This window comes from Parasteatoda tepidariorum, chromosome 1 (assembly GCF_043381705.1).
Source record: "Parasteatoda tepidariorum isolate YZ-2023 chromosome 1, CAS_Ptep_4.0, whole genome shotgun sequence".
NCBI classification, from domain to species: Eukaryota; Metazoa; Arthropoda; class Arachnida; order Araneae; family Theridiidae; genus Parasteatoda; species Parasteatoda tepidariorum.
Window position 1 is genome coordinate 20,749,225 of NC_092204.1, and position 18,182 is coordinate 20,767,406.

The window sequence follows — 18,182 nt, forward strand, 5'->3', positions numbered from 1 at the left end:
TATGTTAAAGTAACATAAATAGTTAAGATTTAGTTTGTAAATAAGTGGAACAAATATGTTCCAGTACCATGCAAAGAGTTAAATGTAAATGAAAGGAAGAAAAAAAAGTTATTTTTAAATTACCTCAGAATAAAAACTGTTTGAGGAAATAAAATTAAAAGCTTTATCGTGTCGTTTTAATGGAATATACTTGCATAGATTTCTACCCACATTTTAACAGATTTAAGATACACAAAAGTAACTCGCGTCAATTAGGAACAAGCCATTAAAAAACAGTTCCGTGATTCCCACCGTGCTGCAGATGTAAAATTCCGAAGTTTTTAATTATCAAATTTACAAACCAAAAAAGTAAATAAAAAAGCTGATACACAAATAAAATTCCACTCTAAATTGGTCTTCGATAATCCGGGAAATAGTAAACCGGTTCGGAAGAGGGAGAAACTCGAGAATATATGGAAAGTAAAATTTCGGTTTTGCAGAAGAGACCGGTTAGTTTTTATTTATTAGTTATTGCATTTTTTTTTTTTTTAATACACGGTCGGCGCTGATGTTCCCGTGACCTAGTGAGCGAGAGGAGACATGGAGAGAAGTTGTTTTCTCTGTTCGTCAACAGTAGTGTGTTCGTGCTTTCTAAGGATAGTTTCCTCTCTTCACTTCGGACATTACTTTACTCGTGGAACTCTTACAGGTCTGTGTCAAACGATTTTCGTTAATTATTTTCCTTGCTGTTATTCTTTACGATTCTTTTTATCGTTTGCAGTTTTCCTATATGTCAGTCAAGATATTTGTTATTGAACTGAATTTTTAATTTCTTCGTTTTTTCCCTTTGCTTATTCTTGTTCTAAAATTATGTTTTAATATTAAGCTTATTATTAATTTTGTAAGCATTTATACTTTTTAATCGAATTTTATTATGAGCTTTCAATTTACAAAAAAAAATCGCTTGCAGTTGTAATTTTTTTGCTTGCAGTTTTCCTGCGCATTAATCAAGATGTTTGTTTATGGAATTGAGATTTCGTTCATTTGTTTTCGGTTTTCATCTAGATAACTATTCTAGTTCTAAAATTGTATAATACTATTAAGCTTATAACAAAAATTTAAATATTGATACTTTTTCATGGAAGGTTCATTAAGGTTGTGTCCTAGAACATAAGATCCTATCATTACATCAAAAGTTATTCAGTGTTGTCCGTTTTTTTCTGGGGGGGGGGCGCACTGTGCCTCTAAAATTTATTGTATAACTTCTTTTTATTAATAAATTGTAGATGTAAGAATATTTCCAGAAATAATAAATTTTAATAACCATATTTCTTTCAAGTTTTGATCATTAATTGTGCATTTTAAGTCGTAATCCATAGAGTTTGCGTTAAACCGATCAATTAAGATTAAGTATTAATCAAGTTGACCTTTATTACACTTCAAGATTAATTTTTTTTTTGCTCTTTTGGTGCTCAATATATGCTGCCACCTACCACGCTTTTTGCAAAATATTTTATAGAGTGGTAGACAATTAAAAATTAAAACTGTCAAAATTTTGTGTAAATTTGCCAAAAATTTTAAAAACAACACCAAGAGAAAACTAGAACAAAGTGTCTTTGCATATTAAATTTTGAATAGTCTTCATTAAGTGGTGAGGAAAATAACTTTAAATTAAATTTACAAAACAAAGAAAGCATAAACTTAGCTACCACTAGAAAAAAAGTTTCCTAATAGCGTAGAATGTTGGCAGCCGTGTATATACATACCTTCCAACATATGAGGTTTGTGCGATATTTTTTTCCCAGAGGTAGCCAACTATTGCATAAGTTCATAAAACAAATGAAAAAAATTTAATACTTTTATCAGATTTTAAGATCCAGTCGTCTATCTGATTTTTAAAAAAATTGTTTAAATTATTTATATTGTAGTGGCTGTTTAATTCTTAAAATTTTAATCGATTAAAATATTAATTCATTGTATTCTCTACCACTATAAAAATTTCATGAATGCTATTAGATATAAGTAAATGGCGCCATAATAAAGCCACTATTTTTCCTCATTGTAAATTTAGCTTTTCTTTCTATATGTAAAATTTTTTTTTCTACAAAAATTACTTTTATTTGGCAAATACTTTTGTCGATTTTTTTTATTTATTATTTTTTTTTCTTGGGAACCCTATTTCTTGTTTCTGCCCTTTCCAACCCTCGGAACAATTGCTTTCGCAGTACCTCTTAGATTCCTTTGCAAATCAAGCTCGTTTCTTTCGCATATTGACTACATTTTAGTCTAACTTTATATGTCTGCTGGTATGAGTTCTAAAAACATGCAACACGAACTCCATGTGAAACCTTTGGTTTATAAGCATTTCATTCAATTTATATACATATGGTGATTTGTTTTATATTCATTTCAAAGCTATTGTAAAGTCACAATTGCAATAAATAACTCATAGAATATCCCTGTAAACAAAATTATTAATTTAAATGTTTGGAAACACAAGAGTTTTAAATCCTTTATTCGAACATAAACTGGTAAAAGGACTGAAAACCAAGGAATAAAAACTAAAGAAAAAAAAAGACAGTTTTTAGAGGTTAAAATGAAGGTAGTATACCAGAGTTAAAAGAAAATAAGGTTACATCAATAAACGTATTTCTGGCCTATCTTTGTTGATAAAAGGCATCTTTCTCCTTCGTTAATTATAAAGCATCATTAAAACTTTATTATTACGTTAAGAGCGTAAACTAATGAGCATAATTGAAAGAAAAATAAAGAACAGTTCGTTTGTTTACATTAACAATTCGCTTTTAGCCTATAATTTCTGCCCAATGCACAGCGCAGTAAATTCTAATTTTTCGTTGCCAACGCAAGAAAGAAACTTTTATCGGTGTTGTAACAATAAACAAATTAATGTTTTTCTTACGTAATTTATAATTGTTTATTTTTCTTATCTATTAATACTTTATTATTGTTGTAAAATTTCGATAATCAGTCACAAAAGTTGGTGTGCTTGTTTTAAAAGTTAGTGCATGCATTGTAGGGCGAAAGATTTCATTTTATGTTTACGTAAAATCTTCCCACATTATCCAATCAATTTCGTTGAAAGCGAAGATAACCCTACGTTATAGGTACTCTGTGCTTTCACCAAGATCGGGCACGATCTTGGTGAAAGCACCCTTTTGACTGTGTGGAGGCTTTCAGTTGTAGGAGGCATTGACTGTGCTCACTCTCTCAGATCCTCCCTACATTTGCTTATGAAAGAGGATATGAGGAAAACACGAAGCGGAATATGATAGTTCAAACTTAAACTTCTATAAGTTTAAAAAAAAGAGATATTTTATTGAATTTTGTATGCATGTTTTTGAAATATAATTTTTGTTTTTAGAATATCAAAGCTCATTAATACATTTTTTGCGAAAAAAAGTAAAATAATACCTTTAAACATAGCATTATATTTGGTTACTTTAGTAATTTTTGAATTTGTGTTACTTAAAAGATTTTTTTTCTTATTATTATTTACTGGATGTCTCTTTTAACACATTGCATGTGGGCAACTTTTCCGAAGAATATATTGAGACTAACATTTTAAAAAAGTGGTTGGCAAGATTTCATAAAAGCTGGAGCAAATTTGTCTCTATAACTACAACTTCAATTTTTAAAAAAAAACTACGACGCGCGTCAAAAACTACGACGCGCGTTTTTCAAAAAAAACTACGAATCATTTATGCTTGTGGTAGTCACGAATGGATAATTTCTTTGAAAAACAGAGCGGAAACGAAGTAGTTCAGCTACCACTTTTTAAACTTTTGTATGGATTGCAAAAATTTCAAAAACGTATTTTTATGCGACCCGTTTGCAATATGTTAAGTAACAAAATTAAGTTTGTTCGTTGTAGTGGAACTGGGCGTCTGAGGCATTACGGCCCTTTTCCCATTCATCCTGAAATTAGACTAAGAAACATACATGACAAAATTAAAGTTTGGTGAGCAAAATGGAAACAAAGTAAATTTCTGAATATTCTACTAAATGCGTGTGCATGAATCTTTTTATTGTGGTAGGTAAAACTTCGTTTTAAATGGCTTCACTTTAAATTAAAAAATTTTTTTTAAAAAACTGCTTTCTATAGCATAAAGTCACCACTTTATTTGCATTGATAACAACAAAAACCTTTCTTTGTTCGTTTTTATCTTTTTTGAACTCGAATTTTTTTTCCCTTCAACTAAATATTTTTGGGAAAAGAAAAAAAACAGAACCAAAAATGAAGTTAAGTTTATTATCATAAGTTTGACTAATAAGATAATTATTGTTATAAATAACCTGTAACTAATTAAATAAGGGGAATATTATAATTAGGTAGGCCTATTTAAACATTTATGAAAGAAATTATAGGTAAAATAAAATATTAAATGTAATTATTATTGTAGTACTTCTTTTTAAACATAATATGGAGAAAAAAATTAGTTCCAATGTAATATAATTAATAAAATTATAGAATAATTAAAAAAAATAATTCTTGTCTAGTTTCTAAAGAGAAATTTTAACGCATCTATTTAAACAATATTCTATGATTTGTAAGAGAATTAATGTAAAAAAAAATATATTTTAATTTTATATATAAGAAATATTTTTGAGGCATTTACTGTAACCGTGTGGCAAATATATTTTGTTATTTAAATAAGAAGAAGCCGACAAATATGAATGTTTTTATTGTTATTTTATCATATTGAATGGTCAATATTTTGAGAGCTAAGTTGATACGTCCCGTGAACCCATGTCTTTTTTGCTATGTTCACCAGATTTCAAAACTTTTGTTTTAGGGAAAACGTATCCTTATACGGTATTGAATAAAATTCTTTTCGCAACATATTATCCTGAATAATCAAAATAAAAGCGTGAAAATATACCCCAACACGTTTACGAGACACATGTTAATGTATCATTTTTTTTAATTGCACAATCTTTATCTCTTACAAAATTTAAAGTTTCATACGTTACGTAAATCAAGATGAAAATAAACTTTAGTTTTTATCTCATCCTTTTAAGAAGTATGAAGAACTTAAGATAAACAAGTTAATATTTAGCTGAATAGTTTGCTTTTTTATCAACGGGTGCACTTTTTTTGCGAAAAATAATATCTAGAAAATTCTATCTAAAATAAAAGTGCAAAATTTCAATAAGATCAGAGTTTAGTTTTTGATAAATTGTATCTGCAAATGATTGCAAAAATGGAGATTTTAGAAAACTCTTTTTTCGCTGCCACCAGATCGAACCTAGTGCGAAAAACTTCCAAAGATTCTTTCTCTCTCTATAGAATTTTTCTCTGTTTTCCGCATTTTAAATTACGATTTTTCAAAAAAAAAAATTTAAAATTTACAAGAAAAATATTTCATTAAAAAGAAAAGAGAAAGATATATTTTTTTTCTTCTCTTTTTTCTATTATAATATTTTTTGATGCAACTGAATGGTCTTTAGTAACTCGCTCAACTGAAGCCAGTTACTAAAAACTGATAATTTAAGTACTTGATTGTTTGAATGCATTTTTTTTAAATATAAAATTCGAATTTGCAATAATTTATTAATAATATAATTGTCTGTACTGAAAACTAAAATTATGAGAACGAGATTGGGGGGAAAAAAACTGAAGTGGCTGCTAATTTAAAAAAAAAATACACTGAATTTTAATGTTTGTCTCCAATTAGGTTTTTTTTTATACTTTTCACATCTTATTTTTTTTTTTTAAAAAGTACATTCTCACCCCTTTCAACTGGGATTGGATTAAAATATAATAGAGCATAAACACTAAAATCGGTATTCATTTTTAAGCATACCGACTTTCTTCGTAACTTTATTCTTAAAATATTTATATCTCTTAGGAAAATATTAGCAAGTTATAGACATTCTTTCTTAAAATTAAAAAAAGAATAATAGTCCCCAAAATGCCCATCTTTTGCTAAGTAAAAGATTGTTGGGATGGATTATAAGCCAAGCATACGAAAATGAACATAATTTTTTGTCCTGCTTATTGCTATAAATTTGAGAATCATATGAAATATATATTATAAAGAAAAATATGGGAACACTTTTCAACGGATTCCATGTGAACAACCTATCTCTTAGCAGCAAATGTTTTGAAAGATTTTTCAAAACTTTTGATACAATTTGAAAGATCGTGCTTGAAGCTTTTTACTCATGCTAAATTTGCACCGACTAAAATGATCGTAGGAAGTTTTTCCATTTTCAGTACCGCTATAATTAAAATGGCATTCTAATATAAATATTTCAATCCTAAATATGATTTCTAAAGCAACCCCCGGGGTCTGAATGGCATTCTAATATAAATATTGCAATCCTAAATATGATTTCTAAAGCAAACCCCGGGGTCTGATCAGGGGTAGGCTAATCCCTGCAACTTAAGCGGCCGGGTCTCTACTTTAACAGAGCCACACTTACTTACACACATTCCTTTAGCTCCCTCCCCCCTTTTGCATGTATTCGCAAACTGTAAATACTGTAAACATTCATTAGTGTTTATTTTCCCATTGTACTTTAATTTTACCTTTTTTCACGAACTTTTTATTACTTGTAATTTTGTTATTACCTAATAATGGCTAAGTGCCATTTTTTCTCTCTCTCTCAAGAACTCCATTTTGCTTCCCAAACTTTGTTTTTGTCATGCATGTTTCTTAGTCTAATTTCAGGATGAATGGGAAAAGGGCCTTAAGGCCTCAGACGCCCAGTTCCACTACAGCGAACGAACGAATGATTTCTAAAGTTAAATTAAAACCATGTTAACTTCCTCTCTTCATTTCGGTCGAACCAAACTTTGCACTTGTAGAAAGGACACTATTAATGAAAGCTTCAAGCATGATCAATCAAATTATGTCATGTAAAAAATGTCTTAAGCATTTGCTGTTAAAAGAAAGATTGTTTATATAGAGTTAGTGTTTCCATATTTTTGTTCAACCCCTGTGGAACCTCCATTACCATGATTAATCGCGATAAGATCTTATCGGATTAATCGAATATCCAAATAATTGTCGTCTTATTCCACTTGTCAATACTGACAAGCCTATTTTAAGGCAGAGGAGCTTCTATTAGAATCCTATAGACTACAGTGCTTTTTTAAATAAAAATTAAAGTTGTAGTAATGGAACGAGATATCCAATTTTTTCATATAGATGTTTTTTCCATACACACACCAATTTATGTGCATGTGTATTAACGGTTTAAATGTTTTGCATCCCGTAGTTGAATGGACACACTGTTTTAATAAAACATATTGAAAACTAAATGTAACAATTACATCATTCGGTATAAAAAATTTTCAGTTTCAGTTTTAACTGAATTAACAACTATAAGTTTCAAGATGGCGACAGTTGAAAGTATGGGGATCTTTTTCGTTATCTTGTCATTTGATGTCCAATAAAAATTATAACCGGTATTAACGTATTCTCTCAATAGGGCACCTGGGCCGCTTGCGGCCCTACTCCCATTTATCATGGATTTCTAACGTTGAAGTGAGAGTCATTGCTCTAGTTGGAATGCAAATAGAGTAGAAGTCTAGATAATCTTTAAGATATGCAGATAAATACATTATAGAGAATGTGGTACAACTAGTGTAATATGGAATTTTTCAATAACTGTATAATGTTAAATGTTTCTTGACCTTTGACTATCAAAACGGATTAGTTGGTTTAAATTTTTTTTTCAAGCTTTTTGTCTGCCTTTAAAAAAGAAGAAAAAATAATCTGGCGAGGAGCGCATTATCTTTTGAATGAGAGACAAAATATAGTAGTTTGAGAAGAATACTAAAGAAGCATATCCGTTTACTTTGAATGTCAAGGTTGGAAACTGATTAGTATGCTTTATTAGAGCAAAACGTGTTACTCAAGTTACTTCGTGAAATCAGTCATGACTGTTACCATGAGTTTACATTCATTTACGTACTTCATGTAAATTTTAATATTTCTCATGAATAATAACTGTTTTTTTGCTCTCCAAAATATCCAGTTCTTTTTCTCCTAATTATTAAAACATAGCAATGATATTAACATGAGAAATTGTAATTTATTACTTTTGTACTGCCGGAATATTTTAAAAGTGAATGAATTAAAAATCAATTAATTAAAATTTAAATGATCTGAGATCCGTAATCTCTTACGTAATAAAATATTTAGTTTTAAAGTGAAGGCTACAACTATAGAGGTCAAAGCCTCCTATAAAAAAAAATCATAGAAACTGTAGTCAATTTACTTTTATCTGTCAAACCTAAGTTTTAATTTAATTTAACCGAACAAAAAGCTAAACATTCATTAAAATTTGAAAATTAGAACAACGTATTTTAAATTCTTAACATAACGTGGTAGTTAAAGTATTTCATTAAGAAATAAACGAAATATAACTTAAAAATGAACGAAAAATGTCATAACACTCTTACCTCTATTTTAAATTTAATAGGAGGTTTCGACCCTACCGACTAAGAGATTTAAACGAACCCTTAAAACGCTAGCGGTATCATTTATATATAAGGATTATTTTAAAACTGTATTTTATTGTAATGCTACTTTTTAATCATTATGTTGTCTCTTATAATGTTTGTAGCAATGTTAAAAAATTTTTTTCACTGATCATTTTGTTTTATTTTATAACCGTCGTTGAATGGCCGACCCAATTTTTGGAGTTTACGACTACTAATGTTCAACTCCGCGGCCTTGTAATTTTGAACCCAATCCAGAAGACAAGGGAACTCCTGGATCAAGTATTGTGCCTTCGTGGAGAACTTTTTGATGGAACCAACCAGCATTTGCGTTACATGGAGAGGAAAACCACGTAAACCTCCCATGGTTAGCCTGATGGCAAGGGGACTCTAACCCATGCTCTGTTTATCACTGAGGATATTTTACGCTAGCACTGTGGTCGGTACGGCTCTGAAATCAATCACTCGTTGTTTTAATTAAAGTTCTTTTAATCAAGGAATATACAAGGATTCATTATTTTCTTATCCTCATGTCGCGGTTAATCATTTTTTTTTTTGCTACTATTTAGAATTTTTTTTTCTATCGACTGTGTAAGCTAGCAGCAATGAGATTGTTACAGAATTGTAAAAAAAATTCTGAAGCTAATTTTGACTCGAGAAAAAATTTGTCCCAAATCTCGGAGATTTTCATTAAATATCATATTTCCGATGAATTTAGGAATAGTTTTTCTTTTCATAAGTAAGAAACTGAATTGCATTGATGCCAATTCAGTTTCAGAGTGTTACGTAGCTACCACTACAATTATGAAATTTTAGTTTACTATTATATATAACGCGATGTTATTTTAACTCTGATATAAATCTATAAATGTGTTCCTGAACCGCGGTCCGGTACCGGTCCGTGGAACAAAGAAACTGTAATTAAATAGTTCCATTAAAGTTTTTTTTATTTAGAAAAAATGGGGCCCCCGAAAGAAGTAACATAAATTTTTTAATGTTTTAAAGAAAACCACTGCAACTATTTTCTCTTTCAATTAGTTTTAATAAAAAAAATCAATCATCATAACTGTAAATATCATAAATAAAACATGAAAGTGCGGCGCGAAATTTACATTGGAACTAATGAAGAACTTCGTCTTCTTTCTCGATCGGGACTCATTGATTTAAGTAAGTTAAAATGTTAAATCACCTTATATATATTTTTTGGAGTAACTGTATTTTATTTTGAAGGCATATTTAAATACAATTAAATTTAAATTAATAAATCAAAATAATCTAAAATATAAACAATCAACGTCCACCCCCCTGCCAGCGGGCCGAGGTAAAATTATCAAACGTTGACAGGTCCGCTGTGATAAAAAGGTTGGGAAGCACTGATCGATAATATTTATTTTTTCGCTCCGTCTGTAAATATGTGTATACAAATTTTTTCGATTATGTAAATATTTTATGTTATTCGGGCTTCTCGTATTCGTACTTGTATTTTATCAATTATTATTCGAATCCTTTTTTTTTTCTGTATATATCCTTAATATTACTGTACTTTATACTTTAATCGCTTGATCGCATACTTCCGTTGCCTTTGACAAATATTTTTAAATGAAGAAGCAAGGCAGGTACTTTGCTCAATACCCTCACATTAAAGCATTCTAATACATAATTTAGTAATAGTTCTAAATAAATGTCGGTTAATGTTGTTTGGTCAATAAAGATATTAGACATATAAAGAAACACTTATAGTAAAAACTGAAAAGTAATAAAAATCGCAATTGCAAGAAATGTTTCTGAATATTACAGAAGAAGATTTCCTAAATATTAAGAAACGTTGTTGAAAACTACATGCACAGTGGCTGCCCCATATATTCAAAAACGTTTCTGAAATTTAATTTTACAGCGTAGAGTTATTGTAATTTTGTTCCGAATTAAGCGGCAAACCAAACAACAGGTACTTATTCATGCCCTTAATAAGAAGATTAGTTCGATGATCTAGAAATTATTCTGTCTTTCTTGCGAGTTGTAAAAATCCTCTCGTGTATTATTCTTCCGCCATCTGTTAAAACGACAAAAGAAGATACAACGCTGGACAAGATGGACCTACAATGGGTTGCTATGTCTTTGTTACGCAAATTGTTATGGGTGAAGGGCGTTATGGGTGACCAGTTGCGAAATGAAGAGGAAGGATTTCATGTGGTCAGTGATTGTAGCAGAGGATACCATTTGCATTGACCCGATGCGTGCAAGATGGCGGACAACTTTCGACCTCCATCGTTCTTAAATTTTATTTTAGTTTATAATTTAAAGATTTCATGACTAGTCTAAAAATTTTAAAATGGTTACCTTCATTTTAAAGTTAGCTATGATTCAAACATTTCTGTTGTTAGATTTTATTTCATTTCTTAGATATTTTTTTTTTAAATTCATAAATCTATAGTAATATCACTTGTAGTAATCTAATGTAGAAATGTAATCTGTAGTAATCTCATAAATCTGTAAATACCACTTTAGATTCATTTGAAATGAAATAAATCTCTGCTACGGTATCATTGAGAAGAATTAAAAAAATTAACCCTTTCCGGAACAACAAATTCAGATGGAAATTTTTAGTCGGGCAGGATATTGATAAGTGCGTTTTGGAATGCTGGAAATTGTTGGAACCTCGGTTTAAACCAGGGTTGGCAAGTTTTTGACACATGACGGTTTTTACCGGCTTATACCATGGTTTTTACCGTCATGTCAAAACCCCTCTGTCAAAAACCCATAGTTTTGGTAAAACTGTATTTTTATTTGAGTTTTTAACTGCTTATAATTTAAAATTAAGTCGTTTTTGGGCAATAAAATTAGAAAAAAAGTTTCTAAAAGATATTTAAGAACAGATTCTTGCATTTTCCCAACATGATAATATCAAAACATACTATTTGAAGTAAAATATTAGGATACTAAACAAAATGTTCAACATTTCCAAGCATCATTTTGTTTGGCATATTACATTACTGAAGAATGTCAAGTCATTCTAGACTTAGAGTTTGTTAGTAGTTACAAGTTTTAAAAGTTTTGTTTAGCTTATTTCTAATATTTAAGAAATGCCAAATTTTAAATTCTTCTTTTTAGTTCTTGAATTTATTAATAGTTCCAAGCTTTTTTGTTTGCTTATTTCTAACAATTAAGAAGCGCAAAATTTTGAATCCTTTGCAAATCAAGCTGTAATGATAAAAGTAAGTATCGCTATTTTCAATGAGTATATTACAATATTTCTATATGAATGTATATCCTTCTATAAGAATACATGTATATAGTTGCAAAATCAATAGCAGTCATTTACAATATAAAGGCAAATATGTGAAAATAATATATTGTCCGCTATATGCCATAAATTAAAGAAAACGGTAGGTTTTTGGCGGTTTTTACCGGTAAAAACACGGTTTTTACCACTGTCATGTCAAAAACCAGTTTTTGACGGTAAAACCCCACCCTGGTTTAAACCTCAAAGCGATTCATCGAATCTATTGTGAAAAGTGGTTGAAACTCAATTCCTTTTTATTTATTTATTATCTCTTTAATTATTCAATCGTAATTACCACTATGACTTACATTTCAAATTATTCACATTTCAAACAAAATCAATCACTTTTTACATTAAACTGCAAAAAATATGCCATTCTAAATATTCTAATTTTAAACTATTCTAATAAAATTTTGAATTTTATCAGTTGCCACATTTTGTATGTTTAGTCCCCCGTGGTAATCCTGCTTTATGTAATACGGTGTGTCACTAATTCACAGTAAGGCCACATCTGCCAACTTGTACGGTCGTTGAAAAATATTTTACAAAGTGGTAGTAAAACAACAATTAAGTTTGGAAGAATTTTCTTAAAACAAAACTAATACAAGCATAATTAGCTAATAAATAGATTTTATCCATTTTCTTTTTAATTATTGATTTGTTGTGTTAGTTTAAAATTTTTTTTTGAATTTTAAAACCTTAAGATTTAATACGCAAAAACGCTAATGTTGCTACCACTAAGAAAATGATTTCTCATTGCAGTTATGCAAGCCTTTCAATTGATTATTGATTTGATAAAATTGGTTTTTAAAGGGATTTAAACTGGTTAATAAATATTTTAAGAAAAAGAAGAAAAAATAAGGATAATTCGAAGATATATATATAAAAAGGAAAGGAGAAAAAACCATCTGCTTCTATTTCATCTAAAGATCATCTAAACTGATAGAGAAAGAGAAAGTAAAATTTATAGAATTTTGCTATATTCACCTTTACTTTAACCGGTTAACGCCCAGCGTCATATATTTAGGACAGTTCCTTTTTTCAAAAACATTCAATGAGGTGGGAAACTTTTTTCAGTATTTTCATTTATCTGGGTGAGTTAAAGGATTCTCAGATACCACAATGTTTTTGTTATTTCTGATTAGATATAGAATTCTAAGGAACAAGTACTTTTTGATCTATCAAAGACTTTTTGAATGCCTTAACAGTAGAAAAACCAATTAATTTCGATTATATATTATACCACTTTTTCCATAAAACCACTTTTTGTAGCATTTCAATTTATATATTCGGGACAAAACGGGTTAAACTGTTCATCACGTGGTAATTGTAACTGTCGAAGTATTTGAACTTTTAGGTTGTTTATATTTACCGCTGAGCAAAATAAATTTACGAAAACAGAAGTCATTCATTAAAACTATAGTTTTGTTACCACTTGCAAAAAATTTTCCCATACAGCGACGCAAGTCGGCATCGCTACTACTGGTGCGAAAAAGCAGCATTTTGTTACGAAGAACTTTTATGAAGAAAGTTATAGAGCATTTACGCATTGATATTTTGATATTTTCTCGAGTTAAGTGACCAGTAAAATTTTGAAATTTTGCAGTTGCTTTATTTCCGATTAATATATATACTTATATTACGGTGAACAAAAGTATCTTGTTCATCCAATATGAATTTCAAGAATGAAATAATTCAGTTATCAGGCTTTAATTTTCTGAAAACGTAACCCCTTAACAGTTAGGCTGGTTATAATGTTTTTCTTCTTCTTTTTATTAAAAAATAAAATAAAAAAATCCTACTGTTTGCTTCTTTACCACTTTAAATATTAAGCAAAAATTTTAGGGTTACTATTTATACAAATTATTATTTTTTTTTAATGATATTTCCAACATTGTGATTTGCAGCTATTATCAACCCATCTGTCAAAGAATTTTTTCATTTAATTCAATTCTATAAAAAAAGTTTTTTTATTTAAGTTGTTAGATATTATCACAATAATTATTTAGTTTGTTTAAATAACATTGTTATATTTTATATTTCGGTATATTTTTTTCTTAACACATTGCATTAATTTTTCGTAATTACAAATTTGTTAAAGTATAACAACCCTAAAGTTTAACACCAGGGTGGCCATAGTCTGTAAAACTTGTCAGAAAAAGAAGAAGAAAAAAACGTGGAAAAAAGATGTTTTCATTAATTTTTATCTACCAAAAGTATTTGTTAGTAAAATATTCATGTTAAAGCTGATGAATTACAGAGTTTTTAAATTTTAACCGAAATTAAATCTTTTAACATTTCGTTCGTTCGTTCGTTCGTTGCTTTAGAACTGGGCATCTGAGGCCTAAATGGCCCTTACTTTTAACATTCCCAACAGCTTCATGAAATATTTAGTTATCACTTTTTAAATTTTTCGGTGAACACCTTGAATACAAAATGTGACCTTTCTTTGCTAATTAATTCTTATATTTGTAAACTACCAGTTTTCTAATTCGTCAGTTTCTGCACATGGCCGTGATAATTTCTTTCATCAAGACCTTAATATTGACGAATTTACTCAACATTTTTACAAATTAAACAAATTACATTCAAGACAAAGCATATCAGTGTTAGATTACTGCAAACTTTAACTTAATCTTTACCTTTGAAAGTTTATCAGATGTCACTCAAGATTTCTTGCACATTTCTTCACCAGCGATGCTGCATAAGCTGACGTGTACATATTTTTTTACATATTTGAAAATATTTTTACATAGTTTATCTCTAACGTATTTATTTATCTCCAGATACTGCAAGATATAAGTGTATAGTGCGGCTTTCAGGAGAACTCCTCAAGACAGCAGTCTCGCGTCGTGGCGGGTACCATGGTTACGAGAAAAAATCACTACGAATGGGGTGTGTGGTGAATAGTTTTGTCTTGATCTTGGCATAAGTCAGCGTGAGTAAACCAATCAACACCTTCATTCGTTCTTTGCACCCCCATTGGAAATGTGCTCTCACTTGTTACCGTAGTAGCAGACAGCCCCAGACACTTAGTCTGGAGTTCTCCTCAAAGCCGCACTATAGCTATATTTATTTATTTCAAGCTAAAGATGCACTAATAGTTCATCTCTAGAATCATTCAACTTTGTTCTGACTGGGCAAGCTGTCTCCTTTCTTCTCCAAACCCCATTTGCATTCCAACTTCAACTTCTTAAGAAGACGCCATATCGCGGAAGAAAATTTTAGTCGCAAATTCTTTTTCTACTTCATTACTAATTTAAAATTTCAAAGAAAGAAAGTAAGTTCAGGCAAACCTGGAGTTTGTCCTGAAGTTTCAATTACTGAAAAAAAAAATTTTTTCAAAATATTAAAACGCGAACAAATTATCAAATTATTAAAAGAGAACTTCTCCGTTGCATAATCCTAAGTTATCATCTCATAATTTATTTTCATTTGTATGTTTTAAAATATTCTTTTCAGCATCTGAAACTTCGTAGCTTACTTGAAATACTCTTTTCAGTATTTGAAACTTCGTGGCTTACTCTAAATATTCTTTTCAGTATTTGAAACTTCACGGCTTACTTATAATACTCTTTTCAGTATTTGAAACTTCATGGCTTACTTAAAATATTCTTTTCAGTATTTGAAACTTCATGGCTTACTTATAATACACTTTTCAGTATTTGAAACTTCATGGCTTACTTAAAATATTCTTTTCAGTATTTCAAACTTCGTGGCTTACTTAAAATATTCTTTTCAGTATTTCAAACTTCATGGCTTACTCTATGTCTTTCTAAACTTACATTTTGTACACTTTAAATTTTAAATTAATAAGAGAATTTGTGACGAAAATTTTCTTCCGCCGCATGGCGTCCTTTTAATCCCATGTGTTTAATAGCAGATGATGAATGGGCAAAGGCCCCAGTGATGAACGAAAGATCGTCAGATTCTGGATTCATGATAAAAAAGTAGGCGTAACTTAGTGAAACATCACATAAAAAAATCTTTGATTTAATTGCTTAAAAAAAGGTAAATATTAATTGAATATTTTATAATTTGTCTAAAATAACTATTTTATTTGAATTGGAAATTGAATTGCTTAATTTAAAAAAAAAAAATTATGAAACTTCAATTTATTATATTTTACCAGTTTTATTTAAAATTTAAATTTTACAATATTATTAATTTATATAAAATTGTTCATGGAGTTCTTTTCTTTATTGGAGAATGTCCTTTTTTTTAAATCAAATAATTGTCGACCACGTTTGGCAATTATGATATTATTTAAAAATATATACCTACAAATTTTGAATCTGACACAACTCAAACTGGGTAAACACACCGGATTCATCACGAGTACGAACCTTCGTACCTTAAAATGCAGCGCAACTTCCGTTACTCCAGAAAATGTTTTTCTAATGGTGTTAGGGTAATGTATTAATATTTTAATGAATTATTATCTGAAGAATTCAGTGTGTTTAGATCTCATATTTCTGAATACATCTCGCGTATGTCCTTCTCTAATTTGTGTTCTACAAAGACGACAAGGGCTCATATGCCGTCTTTTTAATGAGCATACAACCCGGTGTATGTATGTATAGCAATAAAAAAAATTTAAATAATTTTAAATTAGAGTGATTTTGAGCATGGAAAACAGGACAATTTACAATCGTCCGCATAATTGTTTTATTTTTCAGCAATTCCTTTACCAAACAAACTTATCAATACGATTTTTTTCCCTCGTACCCTTTCAGTTTTTTAAAATCTATGCCAGCCAAAATTTAATTTCGTCATACAGCATTGAATTTCTTAGGAACAAATAAAATGCGCATGTGTTTGATTTTGAACAAATTATCTGCCAAAACATTCAGGGCGGCTGCGTATTTAAAAAGTTTTCTATTTTTATGTGTCAACTATCTATAAAATTCGAGTATGCTGCAATCGAAGAATGTGTAAAAGAGTGTTTTCTTACCTGAACTTAAATCAGATTCTGGAATTGTCCTGTGTGCTGCCTGATTCTGCAGACCAGCGGTTCTTAAATGGTGTTCCATGGAACCCTAGGGTTCCATGGAAGAGTTAAAAGGGGTTCCGCGAGTTAACAATTTTTATTACAAGTGAAGAGTTTTGAAACCTACCTGATTATATTTAGATTCAAGCTATAATTCAAACAAAGTGGGCCTAGTCATCAGATTGTGGAATTTAGAGGAGGAAGTCAGAGAGATTTCCAGAACTTAGATGAAAAGTGATGCAGATGCTCTGTGTGCTGCCCGATTCTGTAGATTAGCGGTTCTCAAATGGTGTTCCGTAGAACCCAAGTATTCCGTGGAGGAGTTAAAGGGGGTTTTGCGAGTTAACAATTTTTTTGCAAGTGAAGAGTTTTGAAACCTCTGATTATATTTAGATTCAAGCTATAATTCAAACAAAGTGGTCCTAGTCATCAGATTGTGGAATTTAGAGGAGGAAGTCAGAGAGATTTCCAGCACTTAGATGAAAAGTGATGCAGATGCTCTGTGTGCTGCCCGATTCTGTAGATTAGCGGTTCTCAAATGGTGTTCCGTAGAACCCAAGTATTCCGTGGAGGAGTTAAAGGGGGTTTTGCGAGTTAACAATTTTTTTGCAAGTGAAGAGTTTTGAAACCTCTGATTATATTTAGATTCAAGCTATAATTCAAACAAAGTGGTCCTAGTCATCAGATTGTGGAATTTAGAGGAGGAAGTCAGAGAGATTTCCAGCACTTAGATGAAAAGTGATGCAGATGCTCTGTGTGCTGCCCGATTCTGTAGATTAGCGGTTCTCAAATGGTGTTCCGTAGAACCCAAGTATTCCGTGGAGGAGTTAAAGGGGGTTTTGCGAGTTAACAATTTTTTTGCAAGTGAAGAGTTTTGAAACCTCTGATTATATTTAGATTCAAGCTATAATTCAAACAAAGTGGTCCTAGTCATCAGATTGTGGAATTTAGAGGAGGAAGTCAGAGAGATTTCCAGCACTTAGATGAAAAGTGATGCAGATGCTCTGTGTGCTGCCCGATTCTGTAGATTAGCGGTTCTCAAATGGTGTTCNATTTTGAGCATGGAAAACAGGACAATTTACAATCGTCCGCATAATTGTTTTATTTTTCAGCAATTCCTTTACCAAACAAACTTATCAATACGATTTTTTTCCCTCGTACCCTTTCAGTTTTTTAAAATCTATGCCAGCCAAAATTTAATTTCGTCATACAGCATTGAATTTCTTAGGAACAAATAAAATGCGTTTGATTTTGAACAAATTATCTGCCAAAACATTCAGGACGGCTGCGTATTTAAAAAGTTTTCTATTATTATGTGTCAACTATCTATAAAATTCGAGTATGCTGCAATCGAAGAATGTGTAAAAGAGTGTTTTCTTACCTGAACTTAAATCAGATTCTGGAATTGTCCTGTGTGCTGCCTGATTCTGCAGACCAGCTGTTCTTAAATGGTGTTCCAT

At 30.2% G+C, this 18,182-nt stretch overlaps 1 protein-coding gene across 1 annotated transcript in view; it reads left to right on the plus strand.

Annotated features, from left to right (window-relative positions):
* The first annotated feature begins 538 nt into the window (after nucleotides 1-538).
* LOC107448668 (prolyl 4-hydroxylase subunit alpha-1) overlaps nucleotides 539-18,182 on the plus strand; it is a 98,758-nt gene continuing 81,114 nt past the window's right edge. Inside the window, exon 1 of the mRNA XM_043039238.2 lies at nucleotides 539-688. The gene's annotated coding sequence lies outside the window, so the exon portion shown is untranslated. The remainder of the gene's footprint in view (nucleotides 689-18,182) is intronic.